Genomic DNA, 22033 nt, shown 5'->3' on the forward strand with positions numbered 1-22033 from the left:
TTCTTGCGGGTAACCAGGTAAAGATGGCTCACGATCTGACTGTACTCAGGAATGTGCATCCTCCAAAAACCTATGGCGCCTAAGAAAGCTTGTGTCTCCTTCTTGTTGGTTGGTGGGGACATAGCTGTGATTTTGTTGATGACATCAGTAGGAATCTGACGCCGTCCATCTTGCCACTTCACTCCCAGGAACTGGATCTCTCGAGCAGGTCCCTTAACTTTACTCTTCTTGATGGCGAAGCCGGCTTCCAGGAGGATTCGGATGATTCTCTCTCCTTTCTTGAACACTTCTGCTGCTGTGTTCCCCCACACAATGATATCATCAATATATTGTAAATGTTCTGGAGCCTCACCCTTTTCTAGTGTAGTCTGGATCAGTCCATGGCAGATGGTAGGACTGTGCTTCCACCCCTGGGGCAGTCGATTCCAGGTGTACTGCACTCCCCTCCATGTGAAAGCAAACTGATGCCTGCATTCTGCTGCCAGAGGAATGGAGAAAAATGCATTGGCAATATCGATAGTGGCGTACCACTTTGCTGCCTTGGACTCCAGCTCGTACTGCAGTTCCAGCATGTCTGGCACATCAGCACTCAGTGGTGGAGTCACCTCATTCAATGCACGATAGTCTACGGTCAATCTCCATTCTCCTTCAGATTTACGCACAGGCCAGATGGGGCTGTTGAAGGGTGAGTGGGTTTTGCTGACCACCCCTTGGCTCTCCAGCTCACGGATCATTTTATGGATGGGAACCACTGCATCTCAAGTTGTTCTGTATTGTCGGTGATGCGCTATGGAAGTGGCAATTGGGACCTTTTACTCTTCTCCTTTCAGAAGTCCTACAGTACTTGGATTCTCAGACAGTCCAGACAAGGTGTTCAATTGCTGGATGCCCTCTGTCACCACAGCTGCTATCCCAAATGCCCACCTGAATCCTTTTGGATCTTTAAAATACCCCCTTTGGAGGTAATCTATGCCCAAAATGCATGGGGCCTCTGGGCCAGTCACAATAGGATGTTTTTTCCATTCATGTCCAGTCAAGCTCACATCAGCTTCCACCAAGGTAAAGTCCTGTGATCCACCTGTCACACCAGCAATAGAAACAGATTCTGCCCCCACATATCTTGATGGGACTAATGTGCATTGGGCACCAGTATCAACCAAAGCTTTATACTTTTGTGGTTCCGATGTGCCAGGCCAACGAATCCACACAGTCCAGAAAACACGATTTTCCCTCGCCTCTCCCTGGCTAGAGGCAGGGCCCCTCTAAGCCTGTTTATCCTTCTTTCCTTGGGCATATGTCTTAGAGGTTCCTTCAAGGGGATCAGACATATCATCATCATCATCATCATACTTGGCAGCTTGGCTACGGGCAACTGGAGCTGCTCTCCTTTTGGTGGAACTTCCTCTTTGAGTCTTGCCTTCCTTCAATTCATGCACCCGTTGTGCCAGAGCAGCAGTAGATTTTCCATCCCATCTCCTCATGTTTTCTCCACAATCACGTAGGAAGAACCACAGCTCAGCTCGTGGGGTGTACCTCCTCTCCCCATCAGGGGAACGTCTGCATTGGATACCAGGGCCTCTAATTTGTACTGCTGAGATTTGGAGAAGGTCCTCTTTAATCTCCTCCCTGAGTCTTCTATGATTCTCCTCTATCTTGTCTTCTAATTTCTGCAGACATGTTTCCACAGCTGCAATTCTGGCATGTGTTGGGCCATGCACGGCATCTGCATATGCTCGGAGCTTCTTCGCCATATCAAGCACGGTCTCATCCCTCTCGTCCCGCTTCATTATTGTTAAAGCAGAAGCGTATTCATGGGGCCCAAGCCACACAAGTTTTCGCCACATCACACATGTACACGGTACCAAGTCTGGATTCCTAGTTGTTATGTCATCTGAGAAGATAATCTCTGCCACTGCCATTTCTCTCAGGCGTTGGATCCCTTCTCTATCGTCTTCCACTGAGTCTGCTACATATAAAGATCATCTGCACACAGGTATCTTTGTGCTACACTGTCCAGGACCCGTGCCCAGAGGCTGTGAGGGTTAGGCCCCCTCATCATTCCTTGGTCGATGACAGGATCATGTGACAGGGATCCCAAATGCCTGGCTTCAGTGCCATCCAGAATTGTAGCCTCGCCTGCAGCATCCCAAAGACGGACCAACCAACTAATTATAGACTCATCAGGTCGTCGGGTGTAATCCTTTCTTAGGCCACGGAGGTCCTTTAGGGAAAAAGACTCAATATTGGCCTCTGATCTTGTACCAGTTGCTTTGACTCCTGGTTTTATGTCAGGAGGCGTTGAGGGTCCTTCTCCTGCATCATCATCATCATCGTCATCCACTGGTCGATCAGTCTTGTCTGTGCACTTTCCACTTCTCGTGCTGGTAGCAACAGCCATTGGTTGAGGCTTACTGACAGGTTTAGCTGCTGGCTTAGGCTCACTGTCTGGTGTAGTTGTTGGCCTCGAGCCTGGGGTGTTGGCTGCAGCCTGAGTGACTGGGATAGTGGCTGATTTATCTGCCTGTCCCCCTTCCTCTGTCTGCTGCCCTACAGTATCTAGCAGGGTACGGTAAGCATATGCCAGGGCCCAGCTCACTGCAATGATCTTCTTCTCCTTAGAATTACCATGGCACTTCTCTTTCAGGTACTTTGCCACCTCAGCTGGGTTCTGAATTTGTTCACATGGAAAATCCCAGGATGTAGGGTCAGAAAATTCCTTTAAGATTTGGCCCATATCCTCCCATTTCCCACACCACTCAGGATTCCTCACGCCTGGCTCTACTCTGGGGTCAGGGGTCTCAGCCCCTCTAGAAATCTCAGCTCTCATTCTAGAGAAACTGCAAACTATATAGAGAAAGCTTACCATATTAAACACCAGAAAGATGGTCTCTTTAACATTCAGGGGGAACTGAACATTCTCCAAAAAGGATGTAACAAATTCAGAGAAGAAGGAAAACAAAGGCTGAAAAGCCTCATCCCCTGCTTCTCCTCTAACAAACTGAGTACACAACCACAACCAAGAACCATACATTCCTGGAACAGACTCCAGCACCTTTATAAATCTCCTGCAGGCCATTAAAACCAAGCCCATCCAGATGGATATTTTGGTCAATGCCCCTCTGCTACAGAAACTACGTATTAGGGACAATACCGGAGCTATTTCAGGATAAGCAAATAAACCTAGGGACCACAGAGGTATTAAGACCTCAAGAATCCCTAGGGACCAAAAACCCATGCAGGCCTCCACCCCAAAAGACATGAATTCCAACAACATAGCCAAGAACTGCTCTATACCAACACAAAATAATTTGAACCAAATTATTATTAGAACAGGGTTTTTTCCCACTTTCTCGAGCCCCACGTTGGGTGCCAATATATTTGTCCTGCTTTTGGGCAAATTTGGGGGAAAACCTCCAGAAGGAGCCCCCAGACAGCGAACCCCACGACTCCTCCCCCCCCCCCCCCCCCCACCGGGTTCGGGAAGAATTCCCTCAGAGAAGAGTGGGAGAAAAAACCTGTTTATTTAACAAGCAAGACACTCCCCAGCACAGGGAAAAAAACAACACCAGCTGACAAAAAAACTCTTTCACCGTTCTGAAGGGATGACAAACTCAGACTCTCCGGCGAGTGGTCGCTCAGTTATCAGTCTCTGGCGCTGGGGAATGACTGCTGCAGGTGACAGAATGCAGACTCCCAGTGTTTCTTGGGATTTCCCAGGTCCCCGTCCGGAACAGGTTCAGATGGTATCCAGGAGAGGGAGGGGACGGGGTGGAAAAGAAAACAGTCCAGGGAAAAAGTTGGACTGCCTAGCTGAACTAACTAATAAGCAAAAAGCAAGGGCAAAGCGAAGGAAAGAAAAAGAGGCAGAAGCGAGCAAGCAGACAAGCAAGCAGGCAAGCAAGCAAGCAAGCAAGCAAGCCAAGCTAAAACCTCTCCTAAACATAGACCATAGGGGAGGTGAGCCGGCTGATAACAAGACAAAACAAAGCTTCACTCTCAGAGTCAGTCCTGGAGGCACAGGACATAATACCAAACATAATCAGGACACACAATTGGAGATAAAAACACCATAACATCACCCTAGGACAGGGGTGAACTTCAAAAACCCTGTGATGGGTTGGGAAAAAAATTCACTTGCTTCCACTTCCTCACAGTAAGTACCATTATTGAAGTAGCCACAGAAACACACACTTAGAGTGCGATAGCTCTGAATCCATGAGGCCATCTTCCAGAGAAAATTAAAAATCCATTAATTCATCAACTGATCAACCCACAAAATGAACCGGATAATAACCACAGTAACCTTGGCTATGAGACTCATGTTTAAAAAAGGGCTTGCAAATGGGAGAGATATAGCAGTGACCACATGAAGGCCAATCCAGGGTAAGCTGGACTGAGGCTTTTACTGGACCCCAAAAATGGGGTTTTTCACCCTTCCTCCGGTCTAGCTCAGGTGTTAGGGTGAAGTTTCCCTGGGCCCTTGCCTCATGGACGTAAATAAGATATCAAAAGAGGCTCTTTCCCCTTATAAAGTTACAGGGTTTATTTCTCGTGGGTAGCGAGGGAAAGAGGGAAGGGGAAAAAGGAGGGGAAAAAGAGGGGAAAAGAGACAAAGGCCAGGGGGTACTGACCTTTTCTAGGGTCTGGAAAGGGGGGCGGGGAGAAATTGGATCCCGGCCAGGCCTGTATGGCCAGGAGGGGAGAGGGACCAAGATACAAGGCACAGCAGGGGTCACGGAATGTATCATTTACAATGTATCTAGGAAACGCAACACATCCCCGTTTTATGTTTAAGAAAGTTGAAAGAAGGATAATAGTTTCATTCAAATTATGATTTTGCCCACCACATGCAGTTGGTGGGAGGGTTAGATTGTTCCAATTTTTTCATTTCTATGTGATTGACTACTGAGGTAGAGGGAATGAGACCATTAATGGCCTTAAAAACTAAGTGACGTAGGATCCCGAAGGCCGTTATTACAAGAAAAAGAATAACAAAAATTAACATAATTGTTTTGACTATAGATGTCCAACACCCTGTGAGTCCCCAGCCTTTGAACAGTCCATTGAACCAATCTTCAGATTCTTGCTTCACTTGTCCCATCAAGTGGTTCATGTTTTGGAGGGCAGCATGGATGTTAGGAGCTCTCGAGGTGAGGTCCATACAGCAAAGTCCTTAAAATTCCTGGCACTCATGTCTGTGTAGTAGCAAGAGAAAATCTAAAGCAGCACGATTTTGTAGTGTGGCCTGCCTGGTAATTTCCTCGTCTTCTAGGAGGGAGCTGATTGCGGTGGATGTTAAGTTTGCCTGTTTGACTACCCAACACTCTAGGTGGCCCAATTCGCCTAGAGCTTTAACTTCTGCAACCCACGGAAGAAACAGGGATGCAGCAATTCTTTTGGACTTGGCCCAATGGAAAATTTCAGAATCACAGTTTTGGTCCAAATTGTCTGCACTTCTTTTTAGGATTTTATTACCCTATTTGTATTTGTGAGTCCAATCGCTAATTAAGGTTTCGTTGAGTGCCAACAGGGACAATCGACCGAAGGTGCATGGCCCTCCTAAGAGCTGAGAAGGGATCCCTGCCCACTCCCGGTCCCCACAAATTAAGAACAATGCCTTTGGGAGGCTTTTGGGGCTTGAATAAGTTGGGGTATCAGCTGCAATATGGCTTATAGTATTACACGACCTTTTGGCAGAGAATTCCCCACGATATTGCATTATGTTGTGGAATTCTTTTATGCTAGAAGGTTTTCGGAAGATCGTAAAGTGAATGCAATATTGTGCTGGGTAGGAACCTAACAGTTCCAATTATTGGGGTTCTTGAGCTGTTTTGGGCAAACTTGGCAGCAACTCTTCTATGGGGTTTTTACTTAATCCAGCTTGCTGCCTATGATTTTTGTGTGATGAAATGGTGTGTGACTCAGGAATTTCATTGGACAAGTGTGTTTCAAAACTGGCTGAATATTCTCCAGCCTTCAATGGGATTCCTACCAGGCAGGTGGACATAGGGTTTGCTGTTGCTGCCGTGGAGAGACACATGTTTTTTTGTTGGAGTGTCTGAGCCAGGGTCACCCAGATGTTCTGACATGGCTGAGGGACGATCCATGCGGCTGCTAGACTGTTCAGTGTTAACAGGAAGACAGCTTGGATGGGGTTCATCACGGGACTGAGAGAAGAGAAGCTTTTCTCTAGAAGGAAACACAAACATTATAAAACCTATTAAAAGTCTCTATCTGCAGGAATGCCATATTCTATGAGGATTTCTTTTCCTTTTTTCCGGCAGTGTCTTCTTTTTGAAGCCACAGCCACCTGCTCCTCGTTCCCTTCAGTTGGAGCAGGATGTTTGGGAACATACGGTTTCACCCACTTTTGGGGAATCCACCGAGGGCCTGAGGGAGTGGATACACACGCATAGCCACACCCCCAGGTAACGAGCTCATAGGGACCTTTGACTTCCCAGTTTTCTGGGTCCCTAATCAAAACTGGAGGATGTTGGGATAAATTGAAATGTTTAGCACTGTTAAAGTGACGTACCACAGGTGGACTCATGTTCTCAAATGAACAATTCAGGAAATTGATAGTAAACATGGCTTTGCAGAGCTTCTGCTGTGGAGACATCCACGCAGTTGAACTGCTCTGTTTATCCAAAACCTGATTGAGTGTCTGATTAGCTCGCTCAACTACACCTTGGCCAGTGGGGGAGTGGAAGGTGCCAGTTTTATGTTCCACTCCCCACTGCTGGACGAATTCCAGGAACTCCTTGGACTTACACGCTGCTCCCTTATCAGTTTTGATTTCCTTAGGGACCCCCAACACTGAAAAGGCTTGCACTAGGTGTTGTTTGGCATGCATAGCCCTTTCTCCTGCATGGGCAGAGGCATAAACTGCGCCTGAATACGTGTCAATGCTAACATTCACATATTTGAGGCGACCAAAACTAGGAATGTGTGTGATGTCTGTCTGCCATACTTCACAACTGGCAAGGCCTCGGGGGTTAACCCCCATGCCTATTGATGGCATGGTGTGCAGCTGACAGTTGGGACAGGTGGCCACAATGGCTCGAGCTTGACTCCGTGTTAGCTGGAACTGACGCATTAGACCTAGTGTATTCTGGTGATACTGCTGGGGGCTCAGCTTTGCCTGTTGGAAGATGTCAGGAAGGCGTGCTTGTTCTGCTGGGGTTGCTTGTTCTGCTGGGGTTGCAAGGGAGTCTGCCTGACGGTTCCCTTCTGCAATTTCGCCTGGCAAATCAGTGTGTGATCTCACATGCATCACATAGAACGGGTGTTCCCTATGAGAAATCAAATAAATTAGTTTGGAATGCAACCTGAAAAGCTGCTCATTTTCGTTGTCTCTGAGCACTGCCTGCTCCAATCTGGACACTACCCCCGCTACATAGGCTGAGTCTGTCACCAAGTTTATTGGCTCTGAGAACTTCTCAAAGTGGGGTGATCCTTCCACAAACTCAACATCAGCTTCCCAATGCTGAGTCTGAGGATCTCTCCAAGTCATCACTGACTTTTGGGACACCCCAGATGCATCCGTGAACACTGTGAGAGCTTTGAGTGGTCTCCGACTCCTCACGAGGAATGAGGTGGAATTCCTCATTAAACAGCTTGTGAGACGGGGCATGGAGTGATAGTTGTCCTCTGTAGCTGTCCAGGGCTAATTGGAGACTGGCATTGCTCTGGAGCAAGTGTTCCAACATCTCTTTAGTCAATTTTTCAGGAGCGTTCCTTCCCTCCTCAGACAGTTTAACAGGGAGGTGAATACATGTGAAGTCACAACCAGCCAGTTCATACAGTCTGATCCTTGCTTTCCGAATCAGCTGAGCTATTAACTCTTGTGGCTTAGTGATAGTTTTGGATCTCTGGTGGGAGAGGAAGACCCACTCTATCATTAAGAGTGACTCTCTCTGCCCCTGGATCCATTGGAATATTAACTCGTGTAAGTGTGGCAGTTTTCCTAGGACAATGAATTTGAAGGGCAGCTCGGGCTGGTAACGGTGAGCTTGCCTTTCTCCTACAGTCTTTTGTACCTTTTCGATTGCCGTCTTTGCCCCTAGGGTCAGTTCCCTGGGAGAAAGCAGCTCTCTCTCCCCCTTCAATAAATTGAAGAGAGGTTCTAGGTCCCCATTAGTGAGGCCTAGCCAGGGCCTAACCCAATTCAATGACCCACACAGGGAATGGAGATCTGCTAAGGTTTTTGGATTACAATTAATTTCCAATTTCTGCGGAACAATGGTCCGTGCAGTAATTTCCAGGCCCACGTACTTCCAAGGTGGCATCCTTTGGACTTTGTCCTCCTGCAATTCAAATCCAGCAGAGGTTAGAACTTTAACCACTAGGTCAAGTGTATCTTGGAGTAGAGAGTTATCGAGTGCACACACTAGCACATCATCCATGTAATGCAGGATGATGGCCTTCCCTCTCTGGGCACGCACCTGGGACAGCAGTGAGGCCACATGCCACTGGCAGATGGAGGGACTACATTTTAATCCCTGGGGCAAAACCTTCCAGTGGTAGTGCTTCATTGGGGCTTCTTGACTGATGGTAGGAACCGAGAAGGCGAACCGTGGGGCATCCTCTGGGTGTAGGGGAATGTGGAAGCAACAGTCCTTGATGTCTAGAACAGCCAATTGCCAATCTTTAGGAAGCATTGTTGGAGAAGGCATCCCAGGTTTGAGAGACGCCCTGTCCTCAATTGCTTTGTTTATTTCCCGGAGGTCATGGAGCAGCCTCCACTTGTTTTTCCCTGGTTTCTTTATAACAAAAACCGGGAAATTCCACGCACTTGTGATTTTTCTATGTGGCCTTTAGCCAATTGCTCCTCCACAAGCTCCTCAAGTGCCCTGAGCTTCTCCTTACTCATCGGCCACTGTGCTACACACTTTGGGGTATCATCTAGCCATTTCAACTTTTGGGTAGGGCGCCCCACAGTGGCCACCTCTAAAAATCCCGGGGAGTTTTAGGAATGATCAATTTCACCCCCCACTGGGACATGGTGTCTCTCCCCCATAGAGGGCATTTATAGTCTGTAACAAATGGACAGATGCTAGCCAATTTTCCAACCGGCCCTTCAATTTGCACGATGCTTTTTGATATTTTTGCCAATTTTACTCCTCCTACACCTTGGATTCTGCCTGCCACAGGCTGAAGTTCCCAACGTGACGGCCGCATCCTTTTGGGTATGATAGTCACATCAGCACCGGTGTCCAGTACCCCCTCCACATGGAGGTGATCTCATCCACAGGTTAGGTTGCATGCCAGAGAAGGTTTGTCCTCACCCACCACTTCTGCCCAGTAGACTTCAGGTGAGTTTCCATCTACTGGGACCTCCACTAGAACAGGAATGGCCTGGGCAAGGATTTGTCCCTCAACCAGGTAATATGGTGGTAGAGAACATCGTGCCAGGAGAATGAGGCCAGTTATGCTTCCCTTGATGGTCATGGGATCCACCTCAGTCTCTAGGGGTGTGTGTGCTGTGTCCCCTACAACAAAGCACTCACTGTCCAGTTTCATGTGGTTTAACGTCACGTCCTGTGTACTGTTAGGTAAGTCCACTGTAATGACTGTCTAATCAGGTGACCTGAAATGAAAACCTTTGGTAGTCACAAGCCTAAAACGACCTAGTGGCTTCCAAACCTTGTTAATTGAACATTTAATATTTTCATTGCCATGCATCCCCACACTCTCTATCCCATCCTCCCCCTTTTTGTTTATTAAGAGAGAGTCTTTTGCCAGTGTGGAGCCCACCGCATTTATAGCCGAGCGCGCTTTTGTGTTAATGGCGGGTACGGGCAGTAAAGCTAGTTTTTTTGTTTGTTGGTCTTCTCCTGTTTTTGGTTGTGTGGACAGTCTTTGGCGATGTGTCCTGGCTGCTTGCACTGGAAGCAGATGATGTGCTGCAATTGCTCTGTTTGCATTGGTTGCTTCTTGGCTTCTGGTGTTACAGCTGCCATGGTTTTTGGGCGTGCCAGTCCTGGATTTCTTTCGTGTCCACTGAGCAGTTCTGCTTTCCTGGTGCAGGCTTCTAACATTTGTGCTAAGCTAGGTGCTGGCTCCAGGGGAAGGCCAAGGATAACCCTACGGCAGGTTTCATTAGCATTCCTCTGAGCCATCTCTTTAATTAATTCAGCTTGTAATACTGGATCAGACACTTGTCTTTCTACTTCTGTACGAAGGCGGTCCACAAACTGTAAGAAATTTTCAGAAGCACACTTTTTAATGTTACTATAACTGCCTTTAGTATCTACTGTTGGTAATTGATTAAAAGCTTTTTCTGCAACATTGCATATTTTATCCAGGACAGACTTGGATAGTACTCTTGTTTGGCTTTCAGGGCAATGCCAATCTTTTTCCCCACATAGGTGTTCATATGTTATATCATTATTATCAGCATCTTTTGCATTATCTGAGCTTTTTAAAAGCTCTAGTAAAAGCACTTTTAAAAATCTTTTCCAGAGACTTTCCCATAGATCATATTCTGAAGGAGTTAACAGACATCGGAAAAGCTATTTGATATCATATGGAACCAGTTCGTTTGAGTTAAAAGTGGCTCTCATCATGCCTTTAAAGATTTCACTGTTTCTACCAAATTCTCTCTGTACTTTACAAATTTCCTTTTTTATCTTGATAGGACAAAGGTTGATAACTTCTTCTACCATTCCTCTTACCAAGATAAACTACAGGAGCAACTGATGGTATATACTCTTTTTCCTGGTGTTGACTTTCAGACTTTCAGGGTTGGGCACCCCCTGCCCACCCGGCCGGGGAGGCTGCCCACCCCCCCCCCCCCCCCCCCCCCCACCACGGGGACACCATCCGTCACGCAGGGGCTGTGAGCTGATCCCTCCCCACCCCCACCCCCACCGTCACTGAACTCAGCAGGGGCTCCACTGCCCTCCTCTACCCAGCTGTAGCTTGGAGGGAAGGAATGTGAAACTGGAGAGGGGGAGGGGTGGTGGAATTCAGGGTTGCAACACCTGTGGGCGGGGTCGCTGGGTGCCGTGCAGGGCGGGGTCTTGGAGGGGGGATGTGGTGGCGGCGCTGAGGGCAGGGATGAGTTATGGGAGGGGACAGGCTTATGGTCAGGGACCGGAGGGTGAAGGGGGTTGGGGGATGAAGGAGGAGACACGTGGCTGCCACCATATGGGGGACCCCCCCCCCCCCTCCCTGTACCGCATGGCCAGAGCTATCTGGGACCCCGACCCTGACCTGTCCAGATAGGCCACGTGTCCGTTGCCCAGAGGGGCAGGGAACAAGGAAGTAGGGCTGACAATTTTCGAAAAATTATCAGAACCGGGACACTGGGGAGGACTCAGGGACTTAGAACGGTCACAGCCGTGCTGGGCGCCCTGCACCTCTCAGGGAGACCTGCGGGTACTTTCCAGGTCGGGGTTATAGGGTTTTTGGGAAAGGGAAGGTGAGTTTGAATCGTTTTGCTGCTGCTGTCTGTTGTTTTCTGTCTGAATTAAAAGTTTCTGAATTTGTAAGAATATCGGGAGGAATACAGAGGCAGTTTTATCTCCATTTTCTACTTTTAAAGTTAATAAATTTCCTATTTCATCCCAAAATGAAATCGAATTTATATTTTGCAATTCAAGGTCAGATTTTTCAACAGACAGCCAGCTGGCGAAACGGGCTAATTTTTTCTTAGATATTAAAACATTTCCTGAACTTAATATTTCCCTGAATTGTTTTTTTATACTCTTTTGTAAGGCAGATTGCTGTAAGCCCATGGTGTTCAGCAATTTGCACTATATCCACACCACTACAGTTAAAACACAGGAAAGGAGTTAGTTGTTAAGATGTGCTAGGTACTCTACGGTTTTTAGGCTTTACTGGATCCGGAGCCGATGTTAATTTCGCCGTTTATTTTTTATTTCGGTAAAACCTATGTGGTGCCAGTGCCGCTGTAGGGACCAACCTCTCCGCAAAAACCCGTAAAAACCGCAAAAACTGCAAAAAAAACCCATCTGTGCCCCAGCTTGGAAACTGACCAAAGCTGTCTGCTTGTCCCGTTGCGCCTGGGTGACTGCGTCCAGCCCCCCCTCAGCCAGTGCGCACGTACCACGTGGCCTCGGGCTGCCGAGCCGCGGGCACACTGCAAACACGCCTGCCCCGCCTCTCCCTCTGAGAACGGCGCCGGGCCGGCAAAATGCCACTGGTGAGACCCCGCCCCGCGGAGCTCCGGGAACCACCTGCTGCGAAAGGATGCTTTCACTCACCTTTTCTCTTGCAGGGAGAGGCGTCTGTGTAACTGTAGTGGGTCTACGTCAAGAACCGACCTCTCTGGGCTCCTGACAGGCTGCCGGTTCATGCTGAAAAGTCTTTGAACTGCACAAACTGCAGCTTAAAGAAATTTAAGCTAGTTGATCAGCTCCCAGGCTTGTTGAATCCCAAAAATAGGAGTCACAATTAAAGGTGGGGTGCTCTGTAGAGACTAACCACATAGGGGCGCCAACTGAGGCTTTTTCTCAGCCCCAAAAATGGGGTTTTTCACCCTTCCTCCAGTCTAGCTCAGGAGTTAGGGTGAAGTTTCTCTGGGCCCTTGCCTCATGGACGTAAATAAGATATCAAAAGAGGCTCTTTCCCCTTATAAAGTTACAGGGTTTATTTCTCGTGGGTAGCGAGGGAAAGAGAGAAGGGGAAAAAGGAGGGGAAAAAGAGGGGAAAAGAGACAGAGGCCAGAGGGTACTGACCTTTTCTAGGGTCTGGAAAGGGGGGGGGGGCGGGGAGAAATTGGATCCCGGCCAGGCCTGTATGGCCAGGAGGGGAGAGGGACCAAGATACAGGGCACAGCAGGGGTCACGGAATGTACCATTTACAATGTATCTAGGAAACGCAACACTGGAAAGCATGGTGTCACCTACCACAAGCTTGGGTAATTCAAGAAACTTATGCCCTTTTCTACCCCTCACTCAATGCCCTCAGGCAATGACTCATGTTCCGGGCGCAAAAATCTGTCTTGGTTTGAAAGACAGGTATGGTCTAAGGAAAGGCAAGTGCCCCCTTCCCGAGATGCGGAATGCAACCCCCTCCCTTGTAATTATTTTAGGTCCAAATCAGAAGCCTTCAGGCAGGAGGTGTGGGGATAAGGGTTACAGTTCTTTACTGATATCCAACAAGGCAGAAAAAAAGAAAAAACCAACAGGTATAAAAATTGGCAACAGAACAGAAAAGTATAGCTCTGCTCCAGTCCCTTTTGGCCGCAGGCCGTCTCCCTGCTCTCATTTGCCGGTGCTGTGGGGGCAGGGCAGGTCTCACGCAGTTGAAGAGGGCTGGGTGGTGGCGGCGGCCCAGGGGTGAGAGGGATGGGAATGTGACTTCCCCCCTCACGGTGTCGGTCGTTGTGCTCAGCAGGGTGTCCGGAGATAGTAGGGTGAGCTGGGAGAGCAGCAGAGCGATGTCCAACAGCAGGGAGCGTGGATCTCAGTGCTGGGATGGCAGGGGAAATGACAGATCGGAGCCCGGCCTGTCCTCCCACTCCACGAGCCAAGCGAGAGAGAGTGCCCCGCTCCAGACCCTCCGTCCCACCTTTCCTTTTCCAGTTCCCCCCCTCCCCCTCCACCCACCCCCATAGGAGAGAACATTATCTGTCTGTAGCCACAATAACTTAGCATAAGAATGGGAGAAAATTCCACAGAAAGAAAAGGGAACAATTCAACCCCTAACAATGCCCAATGCTCCATTAACACTTTTGGGTAAGAATCTATTGGAACTATTAAAAACAAAAATAATATTCAAAAATGGGGAAATTAGTTTGGAGGTAAATGATCCGCAATACGTGGAACTGTTAAATGTAATGCTAATAACCAAAGATATTGTGGCTGAAAACAAAGAAGAAATTATTAAGAAAATAATAGATCAGCTGCTCCCTGGGGTGTGGGCCTCCAATATACCAGCGAGAGCAAAGAATGCTCTACCAGTACAAATCCGGCTTAAAGAAGGAAAACAACCAGTTAAAATTAGACAATACCCCTTAAAAAAGGAAAGTAGGGAAGGGATTAGTCCAGTAATTAAGAACTTTTTGTAAATAGGACTACTAAAAAAATGTCAATCTGATTTTAATACTCCTATTTTGTCCGTAAAAAAGCCCGATGGATCATACAGGTTAGTACAAGATTTGCGAGCTGTTACCAGTGGTAGCCAACCCCTACACCTTGTTAACTCGTTTAACATCCAAACTAACCTGGTTTACTGTTTTAGATTTAAAGGATGCTTTCTTTTGCCTTCCTCTCCGTGAAACCAGCCAGAAAATTTTTGCATTTGAATGGGAAAATCCCAAAACTGGAGGTAAAACTCAGCTCACATGGTGTGTACTACCCCAGGGGTTCAAGAATTCCCCTACCATATTTGGAGAAGAGCTGGCAAAAGATCTAGAATCCTGGGAAGCTCCATCAAGAGAAGGACAGCTGTTACAGTATGTGGAGGACCTCCTGAGAGCTAGTAAAACTCAAGAAGCATGTATGGAGTGGACGGTAAGCCTCCTAAATTTTTCGGGGTCTACAGGGGTATCGAGTATCCCAGAAGAAAGCCCAGATGGTGAGACGAACAGTTGTCTATCCGGGCTATGAGATTAGTGCTGGACAAAGAACCTTGGGACGGGATTGCAAGGAAACAATATGCCAGACCCCAAAACCCCAAACAGTGAAAGAACTGAGAACCTTCTTGGGCATGACAGGGTGGTGCAGACTGTGGATTTACAATTATGGGCTGTTAGTCAAACCCCTATATATCTTGATTACGGAAGGAAGCAGAGATCTCCAACGGATGAAAGAAGCAACATGAGCCTTTGACCAACTAAAGAAGGCTCTCATGTCAGCTCCAGCCCTGGGACTTCCAGATGTGAGTAAACCATTCTTTCTGTTTTCTCACAAAAAGCAGGGGATTGCTCTGGGAATACCAGCACAAGACCTGGGCCCGTACTGGAGGGCAGTCACCTACCTCTCCAAACAGCTGGACACGGCAGCCAAGGGGTGGCCAGGGTGCCTCAGAGCTGTTGCAGCAGTAAGAGGCACACAAATTCACCCTAGGCCAGAAGCTGCAGTCCTGGAGGTGAAAGGAAGACATTGGCTTTCCCCACAAAGACTTCTAAAGTACCAGGCCATACGTGTAGAACAAGATGATGTTGAAATTGTGGTAACTAACACTGTCAATCCAGCTTCTTTCCTCAGCGGGAGTATGGGACAACCAGTGATCCATGACTGCCTGGAGACCATTGAAGCCACTTACTCCAGTCGCCTGGATCTGAAGGACACCCCTCTCGAGGACGCTGCAACTTGGTTCGCTGATGGGAGCATCTACATCATCAGTGGAAAAAGATATGCTGGGTATGCGGTTACCACAATAGAGAGGTGATAGAGTCTGGACCATTGCCAATAAACACCTCTGCACAGAAGGCTGAAATAATCACTTTAACCCAGGCCTTAGAGCTAGCTAAAAGAAAAGAAATCAACATGTATACACCAAAAAGTGAGCTCTGAATTGGAAAAAGGAAATGAGCTGGTGGACAGAAAGGCAAAAGAAACAGCTAAAGGTAAGGTAATTATTAAAACAATTGAGGCAGCTTTAATTCTAGATGGGCAAATTTCTATGGAAGGTAAGCCAAGATACAATAAAAGGGACAAAAAGCTCATTAGAGAAGAAAACAGGAGTTATAACCAAGAGGGGTGGGCTATTACAGACAGAGGAAAAGGTAGGCTTGTGATCCCCTCTTACATGTTATGGTTATTAGTGAAAAAGAACCATGAGAAAACACATTGGGGAATTGATGCCCTGTACAATCATTTGAAAGACCAAATCATGGCCAGAAACTTGCAAGGTGCAGTAATTCAGGTGACTCGCCAATGTAGCCTTGCCTCCAAACTAATCCCAAGAATATTCCTAAACCAAAGCCTGGACAAATTGAAAAAGGCTATGGGCCTGGGCAACAATGGCAAATTGATTTTTCAGAACTACCCAGGAGAGGGGGGTAACAATACCTATTGGTATTAACAGGTACCTTTTCAGGGTGGCCAGAAAGTTTCCCTACCAAAACTGTCAAAGCATGAAAAGTAACCAAAGCATTGCTATTAGGAAAAGAATTTACTAACTTTGAAGAAGCAGTGGGGAATGAATCATGGTTTTAAAAAGTTAAGATTTTTGCTAAGAGTAGAAGTAGTTTCCATGACCAAGATGTAAGTTAGGTAGGTAAATGGTAGGTTAATAATTACTAGATGCTTAGGCTAGAGCTAATTGGTATAATTATCTGCTATTATAAATTTACGTACAGAAGAATGTAAAATAAGTAAACTGCTAACCATGAAGCACGGAGCCTTGGATGGTGCCAGAGGGTCACTGAGACCTGATGAAGACTCTCCTGACTTCATCCTTCGAGACCACTGACCCATTTCTAGACCACCGACCCAATTCAAGAGAGGAGCTGTGCATGCGTGAAGGACTAATGGGCTCATTTTAATATGGAATGGGGATGGGAGGTGCTGGGGTTATGCATATGTATTTGTCTTGGTTTGAAAGACAGGTATGGTCTAAGGAAAGGCAAGAGCCCCTTTTCTGCGATGCAGAGTGCAACCCCCCTCCCTTTTAATTATTTTAGGTCCAATTCAGACACCTTCAGGCAGGAGATATGGGGATAAGAATAACAGTTCTTTACTGGTATCTAACAAAGCAGAAAAACAACAACAGCTATAAAAATTGGCAACAGAACAGTCTAGCTCCGCTCCAGTCCCTTCTGGCCGCAGGCCGTCTCCCTGTGCTGTTACCGGTGCTGTGGGGGCAGGGCAGGTCCCGCGCAGTTGAAGAGGGCTGGAGTGATGGCGGCCGCGGCCCAGGGGTGAGCGGGGATGGGGAAAGTGACTCCCCCCTCACGGTGTCGGTCGTGGTGCTCAGCAGAGTGTCCGGAGGTAGTAGGGTGAGCTAGGAGAGCAGCAGAGCGATGTCCAAAGGCAGGGAGCGTGGATCTCAGTGCTGGGATGGCAGGGAAGATGCCAGAGCAGAGCCCAGGTTGTCTTCCCACTCCACGAGCCAAGCGAGAGAGAGAGAGAGCCCAGCTCCAGACCCCCCCGTCCCACCTTTCCTTTTCCGGTTCCCCACCCCCTCCCCCTCCACCCACCCCCCTACGAGAGAACATTATCTGTCGTTTTAAGGTGTAGCCACAATTACTTAGCATAACAATGGGAGAAAATTCCACTGAAAGAAAAGGGCTTAATTCAACCTCCAACAGTATTGTATGTAAGATCTTGGGGAATAAATAGATGGAAAAGAACCTTGTTCAGGGCCGTCACGCCTTTCGGAGGTGACTCCCATGCCGCCCGCCGGTGAATAAACATACCACTTTCTAACTTTAATTAGTTAGAGGGTTTTGTCCGTGATTATACCGGGTTTTTTAATGATTCAGCTCTAGATCCTTTTGTGGGAAAATGGAGTGTATAAAGTTGCCAATCATTTTGCAGTGAATTTGGAGGTTTTTGGGGTCCCAGTTGAATTTTGGGTTGAATTCTGGGGATTTGGGGGTTCCCAGGTGAATTGGGGGGGGGGGATTTGGGGAGATCCAGGTGAGTTTTGAGTTGTCGCAGGTTGATTTTGGGGGGAGAATTTGTGGAATTTTGGGGGATCCCGGGGAGCGAGGTTTGGGGTTCTGTTGGTTTGAAAGTAAAACCAGTGCGAGACTCCAAGTCAGTAATACAATTTAATAGGAGAAAAGAGAAAAAATAAAATACATGCAATAATATAAAAGAAAAACCACCAACAAAGTCAGAAATACAACCTGACACCCTGTCAGTCAGGGTGTTGGTAGCAGTCCGTATAAATGGTGGCTGCAGTCCTCCTGGATGACAGATGTCGTTCAGTTGAAGCAGTGCTCCTGTAGAAGGTGCAGTTTTTCTCCGAAGATCCAGCGATGATGTGGAAAAAGGTCTGACTTTCCTCTGGGATCCAGTGGAAAGGACGGCCTTGGTGTTCCAAATCTCAGTTTTTATCTAGGTAGGAAATGTTTGTTTCCTCCCCCTGGCTGGAGCATCTCCCAATGGGATGATGTAATCTTATCAGTCACACAAGAGGACTTAATGGCCCATTAACAGAATATATCTTCTGGAGGAAGGATGGGTTGTGAAAAGATAACGATGATCATCCCCCTGATCTTATCAGATGGCACATGAGAGGAGGATATCTCCCACAGAGATAAGGATCACCACCCCTCCCACATTTTAACAGATGCTGATAGAATACACATTTTTGCATTGTACCCCAAGACTGGGGTGAATTTGTGGAATGTGGGGAGTCCCAGTTGAATTTTAGAGGGGAATTTGTGGAATTCTTGGGATCTCAGGAAAATTTTGGGGGGAATTTGGTGAATTTTAGGGTATACATGTGAATTTTAGGGTTCTCAGGTGAGTTTTGGTGATGCCAGGCGGATTTTGGGGTGAATTCTGTTGATTTTGGGGTATCCAGGGGAGCACTTGGGAGTCATGGGAGAATTTTGGGATGAATTGGGGGGGATGCAGGTGGATTTTCCCGGGAATTTTGGTGATTTTTGGGAGTCCCAGATGGGTCTTCAAGAGAATTTGGTGGATTTGGGGGGATCTGGGTGGGTTTTGAGGGGGATTGGAGACATTTTGGGGGGAATTTGGGAGGTGTTGGGGGGACTGGATCTTGGCAGTGATTTGAGGGATTTTGGGGGTTGCAGGTGGAATTTTCGGGTGAGGCCCTGGGATTTGGGGGTCCCCCGTGAATTTTGGGGTGAATTTGTGGATTTCAGGGAGTTGCCAGGTGAGTGCTGGGCATCCCAGGGGGGATTACGGGGTGAATTTTGGGGATTTGGGGTTTCCCAGCTGAATTTCTGAGGTGAAAAGGTACAAAAAGGTTTTTTTTGAAAACAAGGTAAAGCCAGAAGGTAATTGAAAATTAATAGATGTGATGCAAGTAGGTAATATGCAGACAATACACAGCGAGACAAATCATGGGAAAAATACAGTGGTAACACATGTGTTTGTGAGGATGGGATCAGTATAGCTAAGGCTCAGTTGAAGCTGAATTTGGAAAAGCATGCCAAAAATAAGAATAATAAAGGCACCTACGGGTATTTCAGTGGGAAAAGGAAGATGAAAAGAAACCTATCACACCTCCCCTATTCCCCCCCCACCCCCATAAGCCAGACAGGACTAGTGACAACAGACAATGAGAAGGCTGAGGTACTCAACAAGTGTTGGTCTCAATTTTTACTGCCAGTCGCTATTTCCACGTCTGTCAGGTTATTGGACTGGTCGACTTGATTCTAAGCCATAGTAGCAGGTCAGCTTTCAGAACACTTGAGGAACCTGAGCATGCAAGACCATGGGACCCACCCAGAGGCATGTCAGGGCCCTGAGAGAACTGGCAGCTGTAGTTGCTAAGGTGCTGCCTCCATCATATTTGAGAAAACAAGGCAAACAGTGAAAGCCTCCAGACACTGTGTTGTATTTACTACAATACTCTTGGTCTTTTTGTAAATCTTAGAGCTCTGAGTCAATTTCTGCAGAGGATTCCCAATGCAGTTTCAAAAATGTAATCTTTGCTATTGGTCCTCATGTTGATCTTGGATATTTCCATTTTCTGCACTCCTATATTTTCGAAACATTTGTAATGACTGAAAAGAAAGCTGAGACAAGGCATTATGCTCTTTCCAGTGATATAAATGGACCAGTATTCTTTTCAGACAAATATATTTTTGCTGTGTCTAAGCACATGTGCATACCTGTGTTTGATTTATGTGTCCAGGTTTTGGCAATGGGGCAGCCACAGGGCCCTCTTGTGACAATGGCCCAGGTGCTGCCCTGTCCTGCTTTCTTCCAACTGGCTCCACTTCAGGATGTCCTCCCTGCTGAGAGAAGAGGCTGGGACAGCACCTTTAGAAATGTGACTTTCTGGGTTTTTTTGTTTTGTTTTGTTTTGTTATTTTTAAATTTACTAAAAACCTTCACCCTGATTTTTTGATGTGTTAGGTTTGGGGTTTTGTTTCAGTTTTGGGTGGGTTTTTTTATGGGCTTTTTTTGTCTCTTTGGGGATTATTGGTTGGGGGGTTTTGTGTGTTTCTTTGGTCTGCTTTTTTTGTTTCTTTTTTTGCTTGTTTGTTTATTACGGTTTTGTAGAGTTTTTTAAGCAAATTGATTGGAAAACTGAATAGTCCTCCACTATAGTCTCCTGGATTCACCTGAGACTCTTCCTAGGCATCTCCCTGATCCTTTTTGCAATGAGTCTCACATCATTCTCCTGAGGAAACTGTCTGCTTATGGTTTGGATGGGTGGGCTGTTTGCTGGGTGACAAACTGGGTGATGGCCAGGCCCACAGAGTGGTGGGAAATAGAGTTCATCCAGCTGGTCCCCAAGGCTCAGTCTTGGGCCCAGTCCTGTTTAATATCTTTATCAGTGATCTGGACAAGGGGATAGAGTACACGCCCAGGAAGTTCACAGATGATGCAAAGTTGGCTGGTAGTGTTTTTTTCTTCTGGAGGACAGCAGGCTCTGCTTCTTCTTCCTCCTGTTCTGAGGTCGCTGCTCCCTCTTCCTCCCTCATTAAGTGTGCTGATTTTGTCACTTGGATGAGAAAACAAACAATTTTAGCAACAATACTAGTGGCGCGGTGCAAGAAAGGAAGAGTTCACATGAATCCTCCCCCAAGAACAGACAATACCTGAAGGCTCCTCTGCTCAGCTTACTAACGACACCGGAACCCACTGTCCCCCAAAGATACTCCCTTCTCCCTGCCACCAGCCATGATGTGAGATGGAATAGAATAACTAAGATTAAGATTCTCCCTATGTAACTCCATCATACTTCGATTCTGGGAAAAAAAATTTCCTAAAGTTCTATCATTTCAGATCATTTGTATTTGAATTTGCATACTAAAAAGTCTAGCCAGAAACTCATGATACTATTAATAGCCCATTCTAGAATGTCTGAGATGATATACACTTCTTTCAAGAGAATGTGATACCTCACGTGACTTCTCCAGAATTTCTATGAACAGCGGGAGTAGTCTACAAGGTTCTTGCTGCCATCTGGATTTCCTGGTATTTGGCTGGTCTATGTAAGCCAACCAGCTATTCAGCAGAGGGAATATTAGAGTGACACTTGATGGTATGTGAGATGGAACACAGTATTTTATGGCTTTTTGCATAGTGATGAAGCTGTAAAGAAAGCTCCATAATGCTCAGACAAGGGGGCTGCTGGACTTCAAGCAGCAAAGGCACAAAAGGAATCAGTGAAAAGGTGTCATTGAAAAAAAAAAAAAGCCAGGTGGGGAGCAAAGCGATACTTAAGGGCAGTCTACTGAATGAGGAAATCTAGTGAAAAAAAAAGTCCAAGAGTGAAGGAGTAACAGGGAAAATGAAACTAAGGAAAGAAATCAATCTCAGCTCATCATTTCAGAAGCTAACAAGTTGTCATTGCAATGATGCATAAAGTGAGAAATAATAAATATGTCTGCGCCAAAATCTGAAATATGAACTTTATTGCCTACTGTCTTTCACGGAATCATACAACAGTCTGTGATTAAAGATCATCTAGTCCAACTTCCTTGCCCAGTAGATCTTACAGTAGAACAAATTGCTCAAGACTAGCCAAACTGATAAGGAGCACTCTCAATGATGGGGCATCCACAACTTCTCTGGAACACCCGTTTGAGGGTCTCACCAGCTCCATTGTAGAAAAGGTTTTCCTTTTAGCCAATCTAAACCTAGTCTCAGTTTGAAAGCATGGCCCCTTGTCCTGTCTCTGCAAACCTTCCTAAAAAGTCTTTCTCCATTTGTCTTATACCCTCTTTACATATTCAAAGGCCACAATACTGTCTCTCCAGCAACATCTCTTCTCCAGGCTAAAAGATCCTACTTTTCACAAGAACCAGGTCATAAACTGAGATGGAAGACATCTCAGGAGATCAGATCATCCAACAGCTCAGCGTAAGAATAGCTCTGAAGTCAGATCAACTAGCTTAGGGCTGTGTCTGAATTTTGAAAATTACCAGGAATTGAAATGCTTCAAGGAAAAGAACTCT

This window comes from Sturnus vulgaris, chromosome W (genome assembly GCF_052056855.1).
Source record: "Sturnus vulgaris isolate bStuVul1 chromosome W, bStuVul1.hap1, whole genome shotgun sequence".
Lineage (NCBI taxonomy): Eukaryota > Metazoa > Chordata > Aves > Passeriformes > Sturnidae > Sturnus > Sturnus vulgaris.